This window comes from Corapipo altera, unplaced genomic scaffold, assembly GCF_003945725.1.
Source record: "Corapipo altera isolate COAL_440 unplaced genomic scaffold, ASM394572v1 0, whole genome shotgun sequence".
NCBI lineage: Eukaryota > Metazoa > Chordata > Aves > Passeriformes > Pipridae > Corapipo > Corapipo altera.
The window spans coordinates 3601003-3619565 of record NW_020884872.1 but is presented as its reverse complement, the minus strand read 5'-3'; the positions used below and the strand labels follow the sequence as shown (position 1 = coordinate 3619565).

General features: G+C 40.7%; 1 long non-coding RNA gene across 2 annotated transcripts; it reads left to right on the top strand.

Annotated features, from left to right (window-relative positions):
- The first annotated feature begins 6750 nt into the window (after nt 1-6750).
- Nucleotides 6751-16973, top strand: LOC113949300. Of its 2 annotated transcripts, XR_003528405.1 has the most exons (5): nt 6755-6854; nt 8969-9036; nt 12984-13036; nt 15401-15478; nt 16827-16973. It is a non-coding gene; the product is annotated as an uncharacterized LOC113949300 (long non-coding RNA). The 2 variants fall into 2 exon arrangements; XR_003528404.1 differs by lacking the exon at nt 8969-9036 and having other exon boundaries at nt 6751-6854.
- The last annotated feature ends 1590 nt before the right edge of the window (nt 16974-18563 follow it).

Sequence of the window (18563 nt, the reverse complement as noted above, 5' to 3'; positions counted from 1 at the left end):
TTCACTTGGAAGAAGTGTTATTATTCACACGTGATGCATAATCCTCTCCCACACCTCTCATTTCTGCTTTCCCTCCTGAGCATGATCTACTAAATTTTCTGGAAATATTTTTTGAATTACTTTCCACGTCTGCTAATGCTGTGGAGGGAATGCAGGCGGCAGAGAGCAAGTGGGTTTCTGCTCTCACCGAAGAATTATTAATTATCTGAAGAATTATGAGCTACATTTTGCTTTCAGAATCTCAAGTTCAAATAATGGCCAAAGAGACTTTTGGACTTCAGCTGGCCTTCCTTACAACGAATTTTGGTTGCCAGATTTATTGGCTCGATGCCAGTGACAGAATCTGCAAACTTGGCTCCGAGAATCCAGCGGGTGACAGTCAGAACAAATCTCTCTGCAAAACCGAGTGGGCTGGATCTGAACGCGACTGCAAGACGACAAACACACAACCCTCAGCGCAGCTACTTGTACACAACCCCTCTCTGGAGGAAAAACAACAGCTTTTAAATCTGTCAACAATAGTTTTATCAGGAGATGAGATTTCTCGTGAGTGGTACCCCATTCTGTCAAGCATATGGTCAACAACTCGCTGTGTCAAAGGAGCAATAGCACGTGTCTGTGAGATGCAAAACACCACAGGATCAATTCAAGCAGTAGGAATATTAAACAACCAAAAATGTATTGGAATGTTCTCTTCTGACATAAAATCTCAATTTTCTTTATTCCATTTAGTGTTTTAAACTACTCGATTATGGGGGTTTTGTCCTCGTTTTTTTCCCTTTGCCTTATTTACGTTACTTTGTAGAATTATTTATTTTTTTTTAAAAAATCCATGTGTCAGCACTGCTCTTTAGCTGTAAGCTAAGCATATGTAGTGTAAAATGGTTTGCCACTATCTGAAGGCTCCCCTTCCTCCCCAGTTCTGAGAATTAGAAATAAATATCTCTTCCAGTTTTCTCTCAGAACTGTTTGGGACTAGAGGACAGGGAATGGTATCTTGAAACTCTCTCAAGCCTTGTATTCTGTAACCTCTGTGATTTCCTTTTTCTTCATCTGTTATTACAGGGTGAGTGAGGAAAAAAAAATGCACAAAATCCAGCATTTTGGCATTTAAAGTGATGATTACTGGGTGCTGCAGTCTCTTCCCAGGTTTGTACTCCCTGGGACAGGGTTTTGTAGGGGCTGAGTAACCTACAGGAGGAGGGGGAAGCCTGAGAGACACTGGTGGGGTAACCTTGGAGACACCTGTGATCTGATGTCTCTACAAATCAGAAATCATGGGGAGGACAGTAATTCATCAAGTCCTGTTCAGTAGTAGCTAGTTTTCATGTTAATTGTAGCAGAAAGAAAAGAAAACAAGTCATATTATCAAGAGTAGTAGGATTGGATTAATGATTTTTTTTCTAGCCATCCTAATTAATAAACAAATGTAACACATGGAATTATTGGTAAAGGATGTTCATGGGATTACTATTCCATTCCTATTCTATTTAGGGCAGTAGATGGGGTGGCTGAAGTAGAACAACAGAACAACACTTTAAAATAAAGCAATGTTCATTAAAGCAATTGAAAAGAAACAATTAAATAATTTAAATCTACAACTTCTAAAATATACAGAGGAATAAAACTTCATGAAATGAAAGTCAAATGAGTGAAAGTAAATACATTATTGAAATATATATAACATATTATGTATAATCTGTTATTATATATAATTATTATGCATTGTATATTATATGTTACATATAATAACATGTAATATATTATATTATATATATCTCATTAGTTTTAACAATGTTGCCATTTTTATCTGAAAGAATAAACTTTTATTTGTTTAATATTCATAGAGCGCTGAACATTCTTGTCTACAACCAGGTCTCTTGGGCACTGCAGTAATTAGTAATGAATTAGTAAAAGAAATAATGAGAAATGTGGAAGCCAACGTCTTCAATAAGAATAGGATTCCATTGTGGCATTTTTAGCCTATTACTAAGAACACAGAAAACTTCAAAGAATGTTTTTATTCCATAGTTGCAAGACAAGAGTAGGTCATTATTGAGATAATTTAGTAATCAGACTTATGGGGTAATTCAGTAATACGTATTTATGTAGCCAAGAAAAATTGTGTCAAGCAATATTGTTGTTTAATTAAAATCAAAGATCCTTAAAAATAATAAAAAAATAAAAATAAATAGGCTGGATAGTACAATACAGTTAAATTGACACAGTTAAATCTCTTAAGTTATGTTTTTACTCAATCAAAGTATAGGATTTGGAAAGAATGTTCAAGGTCATTTGCCAGTGAGCGCTCAAGGTCATTCAACATCCTTATGTGCATATTCCAGACAAGGTGGAATAATTTTCCAGGAGGTTGAGTTACAATAACTCTGTTTTGTATGAATGTCAAAATGGCCAGAGGAGTTCCAATTTAATAAAGGATTAGTGTTAAAAATAATGGAAAGTAAAAAATCTGTTCAGTTAAGTCCCATGTAAGGAGAAAGTTGAAATTAATTAATATGGAGATGGATTAAATGCTTGCAGGAAGTGCAGTGAGGTACTGCCAGTGTTATTCTGGAGATTAGACATGATCTCCCAAAGCATTGTTGAATGTAAAGCCCATATGACAAAAAGGACTAACTACTGACCAATTTGAGGTGCAGAAAAAAAAAATAATGCAAAACTTGGAGCTTTTGGTATTTAGTCATGGTAATCATTATTGATTTTAATTATTGAGCTAGAACAGAAATAGAGCAGAATTCGAAAGAAGGTGGTATTTGCACACACTGAATGGCTTCCATAAATAGAAATGCAGAACACATTGGAAATGAATGTAAAAATGGGTTCTACTTTTTATTCAACACAGCATGAAGGTTTAGAGCAAGTCTAGGCCCCTCAAGCACACAGACAAGAGTTCTTATAAAAGCCAGGTAGTTTTTTTCCTTTTGCTTTTGTTACTTGATATGCAAACACAGATCAGAAGATGGGCTGGGAATGAGCTAAGCTGAACTTGTGCGAAAAGAAGGACACTGACAGTGCTGGTAAATCCTCAGCCATGTTTAAATTGGTGATTAATTTTAGTGTAGTTAATGTTATAGTAGTATAACACTACTGTGTACTTAGGAGTGTGGCTTTAGTATGGCCAAAACCTTTTTTGTCCTGACAATTCTTTGACCTTCAGAACGAAAGGTAACCCCAAGACAATGAACTCAAAAATATGACATAATACATGGTACTCTGCATATTATTGTCAGGCAAACAATCACTGTAAGAATTATGACTTCTTTGTACTTTAACAACAATCAGACCAGTGCAAAAGTTAACTTAGTAAATTAGGTTGTGATTAAATTCAGTTTAAACAAACAAAACACCAACTATATTTTCTTACAGTTGCAACACACTGCATGTTTATTGTATGTATAATGCAAACAATTAAATTAGTTACTAAAGCAAATTTGTCTCAGATATCAGATGTAAATCCTATAATCTAGCCCCATTATTGTTTTCAAGATGATTTAAAAATCTGGAGACTGCTTTGGAGCAGCCTCTTTTCTTATTTCCTTCTGGCACAGCCTTCTCAGTTAATACATGGAATGAAGATTCTGCACAGAAATCTGTGGAGGCATGCTAAGGGTATTGATTTTGGCTATTCCTGAATTTTTGGAACAAGGATTTTGATTCCAGTCGTGTCACTGTTCTAGAAAAGCAGTTTTTTTCACTCTTCAAGGACAAATTTCTGTATCCTCTGAACTGCAGAAATTCCCAGCAGAGTTTTTTAGTAATAAATATTGATTCATCTTCCCTCTGTCCTTTAGACTGAATTGCAGTAGCCCTTCCCTTTGATGTCCTAGCATCTTGTCATATGATTGTTAGTTTATATTGGTACCTTCAATTGTCAGGGAAGCACCAAAATCACAAATCTCTGTTCAGCCAGGGGGGGGGTCTTGTTTCCCACCAGTTCATCTTTCATCACAACCTCCTCCTGTGCCTTGAAGATTTCCCTCTTGAAGAATCTCCAGCCTTCCTGGGCTCCTTTGCCCTTCAGGACAGCCTCTCCTGTCAACCAGGCTCCTAAAGAAGCTGAAGTCTGCCATCTGGAAGTTCAAGGTTGTGCTGATGCTCCTCCCTATTTCTCCAGGAATTGGAAAACCCCTATAATTTCACGATCACTGTGCCCAAAATGGCCCCCAACCTTTACATCATCCGCAAAGTCCTTCTCTATTCACAAACAACAGGTCTAGCAGGGCACTTCCCCTGGTTATCTTCCTCACCAGCTGTGCCAGGAATTACCTTCCACGCATCTGATAAGTTGAAGTTTGTAGAGAACAAGGGCTAGCAATCGTGAGACTCATCAGATGTCTGCTGGAAATACAACACAGCAGAGATAAAACAGTCCAGGATGTTCCCAGAATGTATGGAAGGCTGTGTTTTTTCCAGCTGTGCCATGGTTTCCAGCTTGTCCTGTTTGCTGCCCATGTTACACCTTGGGCATTGGTGTAGATGCACTAAAACCCAAATTGATGACCACCTTTCTTCTGGGGTGACCATTTTAATGGGCCTCCATGGTTTCTAACACATGAATAACCCTTGTTTCTTTGCTTCCAAGGCAATTTCCATCCCCTATGTCCACTGACACGGCAGACAGAAGGACCTCGCTGTCACCATCCCTCAAACATCAATGTGACACCCCAGGCTTAGCTCTTGTGAGCCTGGTTTATCCCCCTCCCATACTGAATCTAGTTTAAAGCTCTTTCAGTGACCCCTGTTAACTCATTCACAAAGATTCTTTTCCCCTTTTAAGACAGGTATACCCTGTCTGTCACACAGACCAACCCAGGATCAAAACTCTGACAGTGACACCAGGCTTGGAGCCATGTATTGGTCTGCTGACTCTTCCTGTTTGTTCCCTCATCATTCCCTGCAACTGGAAGGATAGAGTAGAACACTACCTGTGCTCCTGGTCCCTTAATCAGTTGTCTCAGGGACCTGAAGTCTCTCTTGATTGCCATCAGGCTTCTTGCTGCAACTTCATTGCTGCCTACCTGATAAATCACTGATGGACAATGATCCAGGGGCCGTACCAGGGTAAGAAGCTTTCTCTACACGTCTTTAACTTGGACCTCAGGGAGTTAGTAGCCTAAGAACTGTAAAAAGTGGTTCTGGTCTGCATTCTGGGTCTCTGTTCCCCTCAGGGGAGAGTTTCCTTTGACAATGACCCTTTTCTTTATGGAAGCAGTTTTTGACACAGGACATAGAGGAACTTAACCTTGGTGACTCCTCCAACCTCGATGAACCATTGTCCTCATCATTGTCTGGCTCCTCTTGCACTGGAATCACTTTGCCCTGCACAACACTTGCCATTATCTTAGGCAACTTAGAAAATACCTGCAGCAATTTATGTTTATTTATATAGCTAACAAGAACTCAAATTCTCAGTTTTTGCTCCTCGTCTTTATAAACATTCCTATATTTAGTAGTAAATTTTTCATGCTGAAGCCCATATTCATCAATTCACCTCAAAGACCCATGTTTACTGCAGTCAGAGGGTCCATCTTACTGAGACAGCAAAAATATGCAGCTCTCAAAAGCACACAGGGGACTGATGAAACTGCTCATAATTACTGCTCTTAACTCCTCATCCAGAATGACAGGTATCTACTCATGGCAGGACGGGAATGGAACTGGATATAAAACTGAGACTCTGTCCGTAGCAAGATGTCTCCATGCTCCAACTATTTATCCTCTGCCATATTACTGTAAAATTGATAAGAATAATTTATAGAGCTTGCAAATGTATAGAGTTTGCAGGGCTTCTGGCAGTACTACATCATGGAGCTTTGCATCAATGTATAGTTCTTATAAGATAAGAATTTGGGAGTGCTGGCTGGTCTCTTAATACAAAAACCATTTGTGTTTCTGTGGCTGTGGGACTAGAACAAAAAATCACTTGAGTGTTTACCACGCTGATCTCAAACTCCGGGAACTTCTGTGGAAATAACACTTGTTTTGTAGAAATAACACTTCCTTGCACGTGTTTTGAATCACAGGAAGAGTGGCAGACTGGATGATTGGTTCATAAAGGGAAAAACCTTCCCCCCAGATAAAGTAGAATGACTGTGTTAGTAACTCCTAGCAGTTTGGAGCCAGTCACATCATTTGTGGCTTCCTGGGTGTATTTGTAAGTGCTTGTCATAAAAGGTCTCATTCATTTTGGTACACAGAAGCTTGAATCAAAGCATTCTTTGTACAACTCTTGAAAAGATGCTGTTGAAGTTGTGCTTTAAGAATAATTATGGTTGAATCTTTGGTCCGCTATGTCTTATCAGAGTATTAATGAAGCAACACAACCACTTCCAACAGCCAAAGTTTAAGTTCAGGCATGGAAAGAAAAATGGAAGAGTGAAAGACTGTCTTTTCTGTCTTCTGGAAAATTTTAAAGAGACTATTTGTGATCAACAACAATTATATATTTTTCTCCTAGAAAAGAAGATTTGCAGGGGTCAAAGGGCTCTACATTAGGGTGCAAAAACCCATAATAACAAAAAAAGCCATTCATGTCAAAAGGATGGTGGCATATGAGATTCAACCTGGTAGAGGCACATATGATTCAAATCAGGTTGTTTGCTAATGCAGCTAGCTCATCTAAGTGGAGAATGGCAGAATTTTATATTCAACAAAAGGTTTTTTACCAGTGATAGCACAGGAGCCTGTTTCATAGTGATTTCCCAGTGACTTCATACCCACTCTGCATTCTGGGCACTGGGCAGATTGCAATCCCTGCATTTGGAGACATGACAGAATAAGGCTTGATGGGACATGATTCAGGCAGATTGAGCTTCAGGCAAAACTGCCTCCAGGTAAGACTCTATCCCAGACATTCACTAAAATTATAGAATCATAGAATCCTTGAATGATTTAGTTCGGAAGGGACTTGAAAGATCATCTCGTTCCAACCCTGCCATGGGCAGGGGCACTTTCCACTAGATCAGGTTGCTCCAAGCCCTGTCCAACCTGGCCTTGAACAATTCCAGGGACGGAGCAGCCACAGATTCTCTGGGCAGCCTGAGCCAGATCCTCACCACCCTCACAGGGAACAATTTCTTCCATAAATACCAACTTCCCCCAGGTCATTTGTGGTTGAAATAAAGGCCTGGTGAGCTGGTTATTGAGGTGTGTGCCTACAACAGCCTGTGGAAAATCACTGCTCAGGAAACTAGGGAATTTGATTTTATCAGTGCACAGTCTTCGAAGCTGCAAATGAACCAATCCTTGAACAAATCCCCTCAATAACAGGGCGTGTTGCAGAAGAGGGAAGTCCTTTGGCGTGTCTGTCTTCTCTCAGCAGCGTATTCACTTTGCTTGTGCTATGAGTTGAGCAGTTGCTCATTTGTCACATATTGCATCTGGAGGGACTCCAAGGAAACTGGGAGATTGTCTCATTGGCATCTGGTTGCTGACATATTAACAAGGACTTTGGCTTCTATTTCTCACTTTCCTTCCTGAGATGGTTGTATGTTGAATAGTACCAGCACAAGGATCAACAAAACTTCACAAGTTCCTGTGAAGTGAGGAGCCACAAGAGCTGGTCACAATTCACAGAGTGTTTCTACTCCACTACATGATAAAATATACTTTTCTCCTCTTTCTTTTTTTGATTCTTTTTTCTTTGTGCAAATGTTGGTAGAAAAAGAGCTTGCAGTTTGATTCCTTCAAGTGTTTGTGTTGGGAGAGCTCTTGTCGCATATGTTCACAGAGAGAGAACATAAAAGGGGCCTGAGGATAGACAAAAAATCTGTCTGACTATCTGACAAATAGTTACAGAAACATTTTGCATATTTACCCATCTTCTAAAAGAAACATATTGCTATGCAACAAAAATGTGTTTACTGTAAAATGACATAGACAGTAGCGCTCAGAACATACTTGAAAGAGCTGGATTTTGTAAGGAGTTCATTTGCATAGAGACACAAGAACATTTGAAGCCTAAGAGACAGCATCAAGGAATAAAAAGATGTCCCCTGGGACCAGTCTCCATTAACCTTAGGTTTGCGTGGTTTTCTTTTCCTCTCAGGACTGAATATTTGTTTAACTATTAAATCAATTCATGAAATCATTCTGTGTCCTTAAAAGTCTAGTGAGTTACTGCCATGCCACCAGATTAGTCTAAATTCCTCTTGGACTGATGCTAAATTTAATAACTCTGTTATATCACTGGCAACTTATATTTCTATAATTTCATGCAAAATAAATTCCTTCTCACTTATGGGGTAATGCTCCTTCTCAGTTACAGCCTGAGACTTGCTGATTTTTTACTTAGTTATCCCAATAGATGGTTGGCATTCAGATTCATTTTTTCCTCTCTCCTCGTCCAGGCTGTGCCTCAGTGAAGCATCAAATTGAAGCCAAATGGATGTAGCATATTCAAATTTCAACCTTGTTACTGAAGGGAATGCCAAGAGTTTAAAAAATGTCAGGCCTTTGAGATTGAAGAATAAGATGCTGGGAAAGAAAACTTTCAAACTCAGCTAGATGATGGCTTTTACCTCTGGGAGTTGGATATAAAAATCTCTAAGCAGCTAAATGAAAGATGTCCTCAAGCGCTAATGATAATAGAATGCTAAATGTAGATATTATGATGCATATAAACCCCAGAAAATAATTTCATTATGAAATTAAGAGGCTAAAATCCTTCTTCCCAATCCAACGCTTCAAACTTCTACGTGAGAAAAGAGGCTTTGGAAACCTAATCAAAACAACAAGTTTCAGCTACTTATAGTTAATGTGAGATTAAATATATTTTGCTCAGGGATTTGTTAGCAGAAAAGAGAGATTTTTCACCTCTGAATAGCTATGTCAGAGCACATCTGGGTTTAGAGCTCGAAGTTGTTGCCTTTTCTATGTAGCTGTGCAGTAGTTTCTCTAATTTCAGGTTGTTTTACTGGTAAATCCAAACTTTTTCTGCTGGTTGCAGTGCAAGAGATGAAGGTTCCCTGTTGGTTTGATTGAACAGCTCATGGACTTGCAAATTTGAGTTTAAAGGTAAAAATAGAATTCTCTCTAAAATATTACTCTCCCAGGAAGCATCCAGATTTTTCAGTGGCACTTGCAGAGGTTGGTGCTATCCCTGATTTGTGTCTCAAAAAGTGACATTAGAGCTGTCTGAGGCTAAACAGGAGACTGGATGCCAACCAGGTCCAGAAAGGGAAAGCATCAAAATGGAGCAGGGTGGATAGTCACACTGGAGAATGTGAGATGTAACACTGTCACAAAGAATATTCATGTTGGTGTGCATGACATGGGCACAATATCCTGATGAGGGCTGCAAAAGTTCCAGCTTGTCTATGTCTATGGAGATCTTAAAGAACAAAATAAACTGCCACCTAGTAGTAGTAACTGAATATTAACACTGACCCTGTTTTGGGACAGGGACAACTGACTAGATTGGCTTTTATGTTGCTTTAAAGTTGTGTTTTCCTCTGATTCAAGGTCGTCTCTGTCTACAGCTGCGCTTTCTTAATCCCTAATATTCACACAACAATTAAAAAAGATGTCCAGTATGTCTGATAACAATGTATCTAAGTAAGATTATGATGACAGCTTAAATCATAAGATAGCAATATAAATTGATAATAAAAAAGATGTAATACAGGTAATCTAAAACTAGGCCAAGGAAGAGCAATTAACACCGTTATTACCTGTAGCATCAGTGTCCCGAGGGGCTTTATTTTTCTGTTTACAGGCTACATCTTCTCTGCACCAGCAATACTACATGAAATGGAGTCCTAGCTGAGAGACATTTCATTTAGAGCAAATATTGAAACTTTACAGATGCTTGCCTGCAGCTGTACAGAAAAGACAAACAGCCTGCAGACAAGCTGGCCCCACAGAGCTTTTTTCTTGCTTAGTTTTAGCAAGCTAATATGAATATCTACGCAGATGGAAAACGAGAGCTGGGATGAGATGTTAATAGAACCCACTGGGAATCAGGGGCCTGATGTTGCCAGGAGCAAAGTCCCTTCAACTCTCCGTGCAGTGGGGGAGACGTGAGGGTGCACAACACTCTGCTGAAACACACCACAGAGAACAAGATCTGTCAAAGCCCCATCTTGGCAGTGCTGGAAGGAAGCAAGGTGGTTGTGCAAACACCTATAGAAATAATGCACGGAAAGAAATCAGGAGGGAGAGCCTGCTCTGTGGCTAAGTGCCCTGGGTGTGTGTCACAGAGGAAATTTGGCTCCTACAGAGAGCCAAATGTTTGTATCCCAGAAGAGGCCATGACCCAGTAATGCGAACGCATAGAAAGCCAAACCATACCCTGGGCTGCAGGTGAGGGGGGGATTCTGCCCCTCTGCCTCCTCAGATGAGACCCCACCTGCAGAGCTGCCTCCAGCCCAGGGGAACAGCACAGGAGGGACATGGAGCTGCTGGAGAGAGTCCAGAGGAGGCACCAAGAGGATCAGAGGGATGGAGCAGCTCTGCTGTGCACACAGGCTGAAAGAGCTGTCTGAGTTCAGCCTGGATAAGAGAAGGCTCTGGGGAGACCTTATAGCAACCTTCCAGTACCTAAAAGCAGCCTACAGGAAGGCTGGAGAGAGGTTGTTTACAAGGGCATATAGTGATAGTACAAAGGTGAATGGCTTCAATATGAAAAAGGATAGGGTTAGGTAAGGTATTAGGAAGAATTTCTTTGTTGTGAGGGTGGTGAGGTACAGGAACAGGTTTCCCAGGGAATCTTTGGATGCCCCATAGTGTTCAAGGATGGGTTGGATAAAGCTCTGAACGATCTGGTCTAGTGGAAGGTATCTCTGCCCATAGCAGGAGGATTGGAACTATGGGATCTTTAAGGTCCCTTCTAACACAGATCATTCTATGATTCTATGCTTTGGGCCTGGAATAGTCAGGTTAAATTTTTCCTGGTGTGGATGGACAGCAGAATGACCCTACAGTGCAGTAAGCCTGGTCCTCAGCTTCACTTCATTTCCTCTGGCTGAGCCCCTCCTGGAGCTTTGGCAGCTGGGGCACAGGGGCAGCTTACACACAGTGCAGCTGAGGGCTGCTCCTGCCAGGATACTCTGATGGAAGGTGACTCCCTGGGGTCCAGGAACATCGGGGGCTGGAACATGGCAGGTGTCAGATCAGGGGCTGGCACCCAGAGTCTGTCCCACAGCTCCAACCAGAGGCAAGGCAGCCAGGAAACACCAGGGGCCAGCCCCACCCATGGGCATTGGGCAACTCTCTGGGGGTGGGATGGGATGTTGTCCCATGGATGGGGTCATGATCACGCCCATGGACAGAACTGGATCAGATCCAACCCCTGCCTCATCACCACAGGTTTGGCTGATGTCCAGCTGTCAGTCCCAGCCCTGCTGCCCACAGGACACCCACGGTCCTGGCCAGTGCTGCTCCCTGACACTCAGCCTCTCTTTTACTCTTAGTAACAAACCTCAAGTGGTTCCACAGGTTTAGTCTCACCCAGCTGGTGCTTAAAATTCATAAATCACGGCTCAAAACTCCTCTTCCTTCGTAACCACAGCCGTTTATCCGACCACCACTGCTGTGTGCAGCTGTGCCACTTGCCTCTGCATCTCTCCTTACTTCTTTGAGGACGAGCTTCACACACAAACAGCCTCCAAACTACTTCTGAGAAGGTGATTACCCAGCTGCAGGTCCTGCCTGCCTCCGTCTTTATGGACAGTGCCATCCTGTCCTTCAAAGCCCCCTCATCCCACACCACAGGAGCCTCCCCTTTCTTTGCCATCTCCGAGGAAAGAGGATGTGCCACAAACCTTCCTCCTCCCTGCTGGCTGCCCCCAGTGTGGGCCGACAAAGTTTTAACCTCTAATCTGGTGTGGGAGTGGGAATTTGATCGACAGGCTCCAGCTCTGACACAGGAGGCCAAAAGCCTTTGAGGAATATGACTGTCTTCCTTATTAAGCCTGTCCAATTCCAGCCAACGGAGTTCTCAAACTAATCTCTGGTAATAGCTGCAGAAAGGGTCACTGCTTGAAAGGAACAACGTGATTGAGTGTTCCCTGGTGTTCTACTTTTCCATCTTCTTTCTTCCCTTTGAACTGGAAGACCGTGGGCAATAGGGATAATATTTCTCCGTGTGTGGGGAAAATACCTTACTAGGAAAACTAATTTATTCAGACGGAAATATCTTCTTTTTTCTAAATATGCAGAAAATCAAATGCACAGCGGAGCAGTAAAAAGGAGGGTTTTCCTTGGTTACAGTTTATTGCAGTGAAATTCCCTACTGTGCCAGAAGTAATGTCACAGTAATGAGTAATGTCACAGAGGTCCCAGAAAAGCGCAAATTTTGGGTGAATATCATTCCATTTTTATTGTGAAACAGAATCACTGTTCTTAGGAAGGTTGAAAATGAGCTTTTCCACAAAAGAGTATATTTTCCTCCCTTGCAAGAATCATATGTTTTGACATGTTAAAAGTTGAAAAGAAGGAAAAAAAGAGACTTGCACATCAAGAATATATAAATTGATTATCCCATATTGTATATGTCAAGAACATGCTGTGTACTTCTGGGTGGGAAGTGTCGCAGAGCCCCTCAGTTTGGTTGGAAATAACTTATTGGAAGGTTTCTTTATTGAACTTGCAGCCAAACAAAGGTATTTTGGTTTCAGAGACAGTGTAGTAAACCAAAGCAGAATTTGAATTTCTGTTTAGTTTCCTGCAGTGCTCCACAACTCCATGTATTATGCACATAGGGGGCTTTTGATTTCTTTTTATAAAACATGCCTGGAAAATCAGCATTTTTTGCAGTCCCAGATCCATCCTTTCCTCTGTGGTCAGGGATTTTCAGGGCTTACATGATTCTAATACAAGTCAGTGACCTAAGTGCTGAGGCTTATTTCTCTCTTACAATTTAAAAATTGTTCAATATGAAACAAAATCAAATTTTAAAACCATGGAAATTGTTGACTATCCATTCAAACATCTTAAAAACATTATTTGGTGTTTTCTTGCAGTGTTGTCATTTATTCAGTAACAGACTCAGTGGTCCAGCCTAACAGATTTTGTGGTGAGTTGGTTTTTATTGCACTTTCAAGCTGTTCTCTGTGTGTGTTTGTGTGTGATCACGTGTGTACATACCTGAAAGTATCAGCACATTTGGTGCTGCATCAGTAAAAAAATAATTAATTCTGTCACTTATGTGAGAATCTGCAGTAAACTGTGTGTAAAAACCCATTGGATAAATACATTTTGTGCCATAAAATTCTATCACCTGCTAAGGCAGGTGTTGATGCTTCAAGAATACACACACACACACTGCAGACAGTGTTGCAGACTGAAACCTGGAGTGTGTTTGTGTTCTTGTAGCTCTCCCTTTAACATTTGATTATTTGTTCAGGGCCGGTGTGTTGCTGCTGCTTATCTGTATATTGACATGATTGGTTCCATGTAGAGCACTTGCTTGTTTCTAACTTTGTTTGAAAAGACTATTTCAAGATGATGCCAGTGGGGGTGGGGGCGTGAGAGGAAGAAGAGGGAGAGAATATTTTTAATTAGTTTTGTGTAGGCAGGAGGGAGAGGACGGACGTACATTGTAAATGTATCATCTTTCTTTTTCACATTTTTCTTGTGATCTCAAGCAGCAGATAGACCAATCCCAACAGCCCTGTAGCTTTATTTGTGCTGTTTTTGGAAGGCTTGGCACTGCTAAGCACCCTTATTGTTGTTCCTGCTTGACATTCCCCGTCCTTGACATCTCCCCCTCCTTGAATCGATGATGACTGCCATCTCAGCCCTCGGGCTTCTCCACGGCTGCTTTCAACTGAGCAAGCCTCGCCCCTTATTTCTTGCTGCCCTACTTTTGCCCCTCACCACCCCCTCTTTTAAAGTCTGCAGCAACTTTAATTCAGCTTTGTGAGCGTGTCGTGGAGAGACGTTTTGAGAGGCAGGAGGTTTGTACACCCGGGTGGATCCCTGGTGGAAATTTCCTTGCGTTGGCGGGGTCATTGAGGGGACTGGCTACAACCAGCCTTGTCTGACACAACATGGCAGCTTGAGACAAGTCACTTGCCTGGGTAATACATTTAAATATATATATATATATATATAAAAAAGCAATTTATGGTACCAGTGCAGTATCTGGATGGATATGGTCATCATGGAGTAATCGTGCCCATAGGGGATCGTGAGCTCTGGTTTCTTCTTGGTGCTTGATTACACCCCCAAGGACATGATTATCCCCTGCCAGTAGTCATATTTCTTGTTGTATCTCATAGCTTAATTGCAACAGCATAGCAAAAAAAATAAGGAAAAGGGAAAAAAAAAGTAGAGCTCAGGTGAGATATTGCTGAAATCACCGTAAGAGGCTGCGATGGTTTCTGAGCTGCCAGCTATATATGTTAATTAACCCTTCTCAGAGGAAATCCACAGAGTTGTTCTTCCAAGAGAGATTCCCCCCGCTCCTCACACACACAGATATGTGGTGTAGTCTCTCTCTTGGTATCTCATGCACTGCTCCAGGCTCTTGATGTCAAAATACACCAGCTGAGAATGTAGGATAAGAACAGCCGTAGGCTTTCCTCTGGTCCTCAAGACATTTCAAATCTATACTTCCCTGATTAGTATAATACCCTGCTTCATCAGGAGCACAAATATTTTTTTTTTTTCCTCCTGGTCTCCAAATGGGCAACTTTTACAGCAGTACGTGGAAAGCCTTAAAATAAAGAAAACAGAAAAACGTAGAAAATTCACCTGGGAGTCCAGAGCTTTAACCTATATTTACTTTTTTCATTGTGAGAAACATTTAAACAATTCCTTAACATTTATAACTGCACATCTGTTTGAAATAATTGAAACGGAAACGTTAAAAGAAATTACATTTTGCTAATCCATTTACAATGGTATAAATTGCTTCTCATAGCCAACTGCCAGACTGGCTGTTTTATTTAATAACTTTAATGCTGAGGTTCCCTCAGGCAAGGAGACAGTTTATCCCACCAACTGCAGGAGGTTTTACTGAAGTGTCCCCTGGCTATTGTCCAGGGAGTGTGAAGGAGCTCAGCTAACAGGTTCACTTGCACTCCTCGTCTCTGGCAAATAGAGCTGTTATATGTTTCAATGCAAACTAATTCTAAGTGAAAGAGGAAAAGGTGTAAACAATGCACCCTGGCAGATCAGACTGTTTTATTAGTGTACCACTGTGGCTGGGTGGCCAATAATTTATCATTATAAAATATGTTGTTATTACATTTTGAGAGCCAGCGACTGAGCAATGATGACCTTTCTCCCCAGCAGAATCACAGATACATCTCAAATTTAAAGGACTCTCGAGCAGAAATAATGTCCAGTGCGATAACTCCCAAGCACAGTCATTTGATAGTCATTGTTTTACACACTACAACTGTATCTATAGCTTTTTTTTTCTCATATTCAGTGGTGTCATGGAAGATAACTCTCTCTCCCATGTCTCCACGATGAGCTGCTGCATTAGACTGACTTTTTTTTTCAGGATGTGAGTAAATATGATTTTCTTGGCTATGACCCTTTTTTTCTTTTTATGAGTGTGTTGGTGTAAGTGGAATCGCTCAGTGCAGGGAAGATCAGGATACAGCCCATTTTCCCTGTTGTGAATTCTACAGTACTCTCAGTCTCTTTAGCTCATCATGAAGGACAGTGTCAGATTCAGGCTTGGCCCCTCTCAGTTCAGCACACTGTTAGTTCCTTCAGCATGTGATACACTAGAGGAGCCTCAGAATTCTCCAAAATTTGAAAAAGTTGCTGACTAACACAAGTGAATGCACTTTTCAATACACTGCTCTGCTCTGCACATTTAAATGCTGCCAAACATTGTTTCTCAGGCTCAAAAGAACTTGCTCTTTCTTACAATGTGGAAGACTGCAGAAACACCTTTAAAATGATTTTTTTAATAGGTCTCATAAGCAGAATACAAAGAAATTTGCCAAGTGTATTAAAATAAGTGGAACCCATGTTTTTGCTTAAAAATAATTAAACATTGTTGAAAATAGCAGAGGCATTATCAGCCATGTCTGTGTTTTCAGATTGTATCGATCATAAGTGCTAACCATCTATGACTTATATGGGATCATAACTGCTTCTTTTTATCATTCCACTCAAAGAAACACATTTTTATTTTTAGGAAAGTTGCCCTGAGGCAAAGACTAGAAATCGTTCTCAGGAAGATAGTATAATTAAGGATTGATCTGCACAGTGGGGAGAAGTTGGATGAATCAGACGCTGACATTTCTTTCCTTTCACTTTTTCTTATGAGTGAAAGTCTGGATTTCTCCCAGCTAACATAAGACACTTAGCTATGTAGAAGATGTAGAGTTAGGAGTTTAGATATCCTTGATTGTCAAGGACTGTCAAAGCCACAGAAGTGCTTAAAGCTGGCAATTTATCCTGTATCTTGTCATTGACTGCAGCAGAAGCCCAGGGCGAATATTCTCCTGACACCTCAAGTAGGTGGCTGAGGTTGGAAGTGGGATGAAAGCAGGCTGAAAATTTGGGTTTAGTTTAGCAGAGAATACCTGTTCTCAATTACCTGACGTGGAAACAGTGATAAATATCCACTGTAGTGAGTGTGTAGTGACCTGTAGTCACAGAAGGAGGTCTTTGGCTTGTCTTCAATACCTTGATTCCCTTCTTTAAGCATATTTATGGATTAAGAATTGCTCAGCAGTGTGTCATGATTGGGAACCCTACTGAAGGCATGCAACCTTTTATTTAAGTGCCTAGTTTGATTCTAGCTCTACACGAAATCAGTGAAAAACTGCGTGTCTTGTGCAGCCAACATTTTTCTGCAGCAAATTCTGGGCCTTGAGGTCATTGTATTTCTGCAGGTTGGGATATACAGGGAGATGGATATATCCTGTGCCTTGCTCTCCATGCTGCAGTAGAAGGAAGGAACCTGAGGAGCTGAGGAATTTAATCTGCTTTGCCATGCATGATATTTTCTTTGTCGAAAAATTATCTCCATAATAAATCAATTAAAGTGTATATTTAATGAGCCACAGGCATTGAGAGAAAAATATAAGAATTCTTTCAAAATAAGACCAGGTTGAGAAGCTTTAAAAGATACACCCTTAAGAAACAAAAATAGTTTGGTTTATGTGCCACCTATCAAGCTCTTTCTGAGAAATATGAAGCTGTCTATCAATTATATATATCATGCTGTCACATACAACAATGAAACGCAAAAGGCCAGAAAATAACAGCACAGAATATCATAAATAACATTTATATGGCTTATCTGACCCAAACCTGAGATGATCAAGAGAGAGATACAGGTCATTATCTACAAATGCTTGTGAAATTCATTTTGGTTATGATGAGGAGGAAGCAGGAAGATAAGTCTCAAAATAAACTGGAGTTTAATCCAGGGATATTCTGTAGATTGACATGATTCAAGACAGCAAACATCTTGTGCTCGGTGAAGCCTCAAACAGCATCTAGCAACTTGATAGAGCTGGTGATGTTCTTGAGTAAGGTATCTAATTATTGAACTTTATAAAACAGCTTTACCTTCTCATCAGTGCAACTAAATAAGCATTTCCCTGTAATACTTACTTTTTCATATTGTGAGAACTGATCATATCAAAATATACTAAGTCTGCCAAGAAAGAAGATTCATGAAGAACAGACTTTCCCCTGGATGAAAGGACCTTATCTCTAGTGGGCTCTTCACTGGAAATTGAGGAGGAGCTCAGTTTGCAACTCTGCAGATCATAGAAATCAAAGTATCCTGAATTCTGTTGTGAACAGAAGGCCCAAAATTTTGGTATTACTTTACTGACTTGAGGAAACTCTCTGAAGCTTCATGAAAACTCTTCAGCAATGCTTTTTGGCACCCCTGACTCTAAGTTCTGAGCCTTCTGGCTTTAAAATGGGCCAAACTATTTTTGTCCATCAAAGCAGAGGATTTACTTAAGAGACTGAGATTATGATTTGGAAAACTGAAATCATGATCAGCTGATTCAGCAGCTTATTCAGGTAACAGTTGCCTTCAGTGCCTGGCCAAGCCATCACTTGACTCCTGATGACGCAGTTTCCCTCTGGTGCTGCTTCTCCTCTGGCAAAGCAAAGTTTTTTGCACTTTCCAATTACAGTCAGGGCTGCCACAATTCCAAGGCTGCCATCTAGACACTCCTCCAGAATATGTTTCTTTAGTGCCATGGCAGTTTTCCAGCTTTTTCCCCTGCCTTCCTTCATTTGTTTTGTTAAGATGCTTGGTTAGACCAAAGTTAAAAACCTTTCTGACCCCCAAACCCAAAAGGAAATCCCCTTTGTTATAACTGTTTTTACACACTGGCACAAACCATATTTCTGCTATTTCCTCATTTTACACACAGAATAATCCCTGTGCCACCTCTTAATGTCAAAGTTCCTTCTGACTATACAGACATGTAATATTTTCCAAAATGAGTGTGAATACAGCAAGATTCAGACCTTCAAGGTGGATACAAACCCCCAAGGAAGCAGGTGTGTCCCACAGCAAGCAAAATTTCTCCTTTCCTCTGTTCTACTGTTGGTTCATCTAACTTGTGAGTTGAGAGGAAAAATTAGTTGTGTGAAAATGA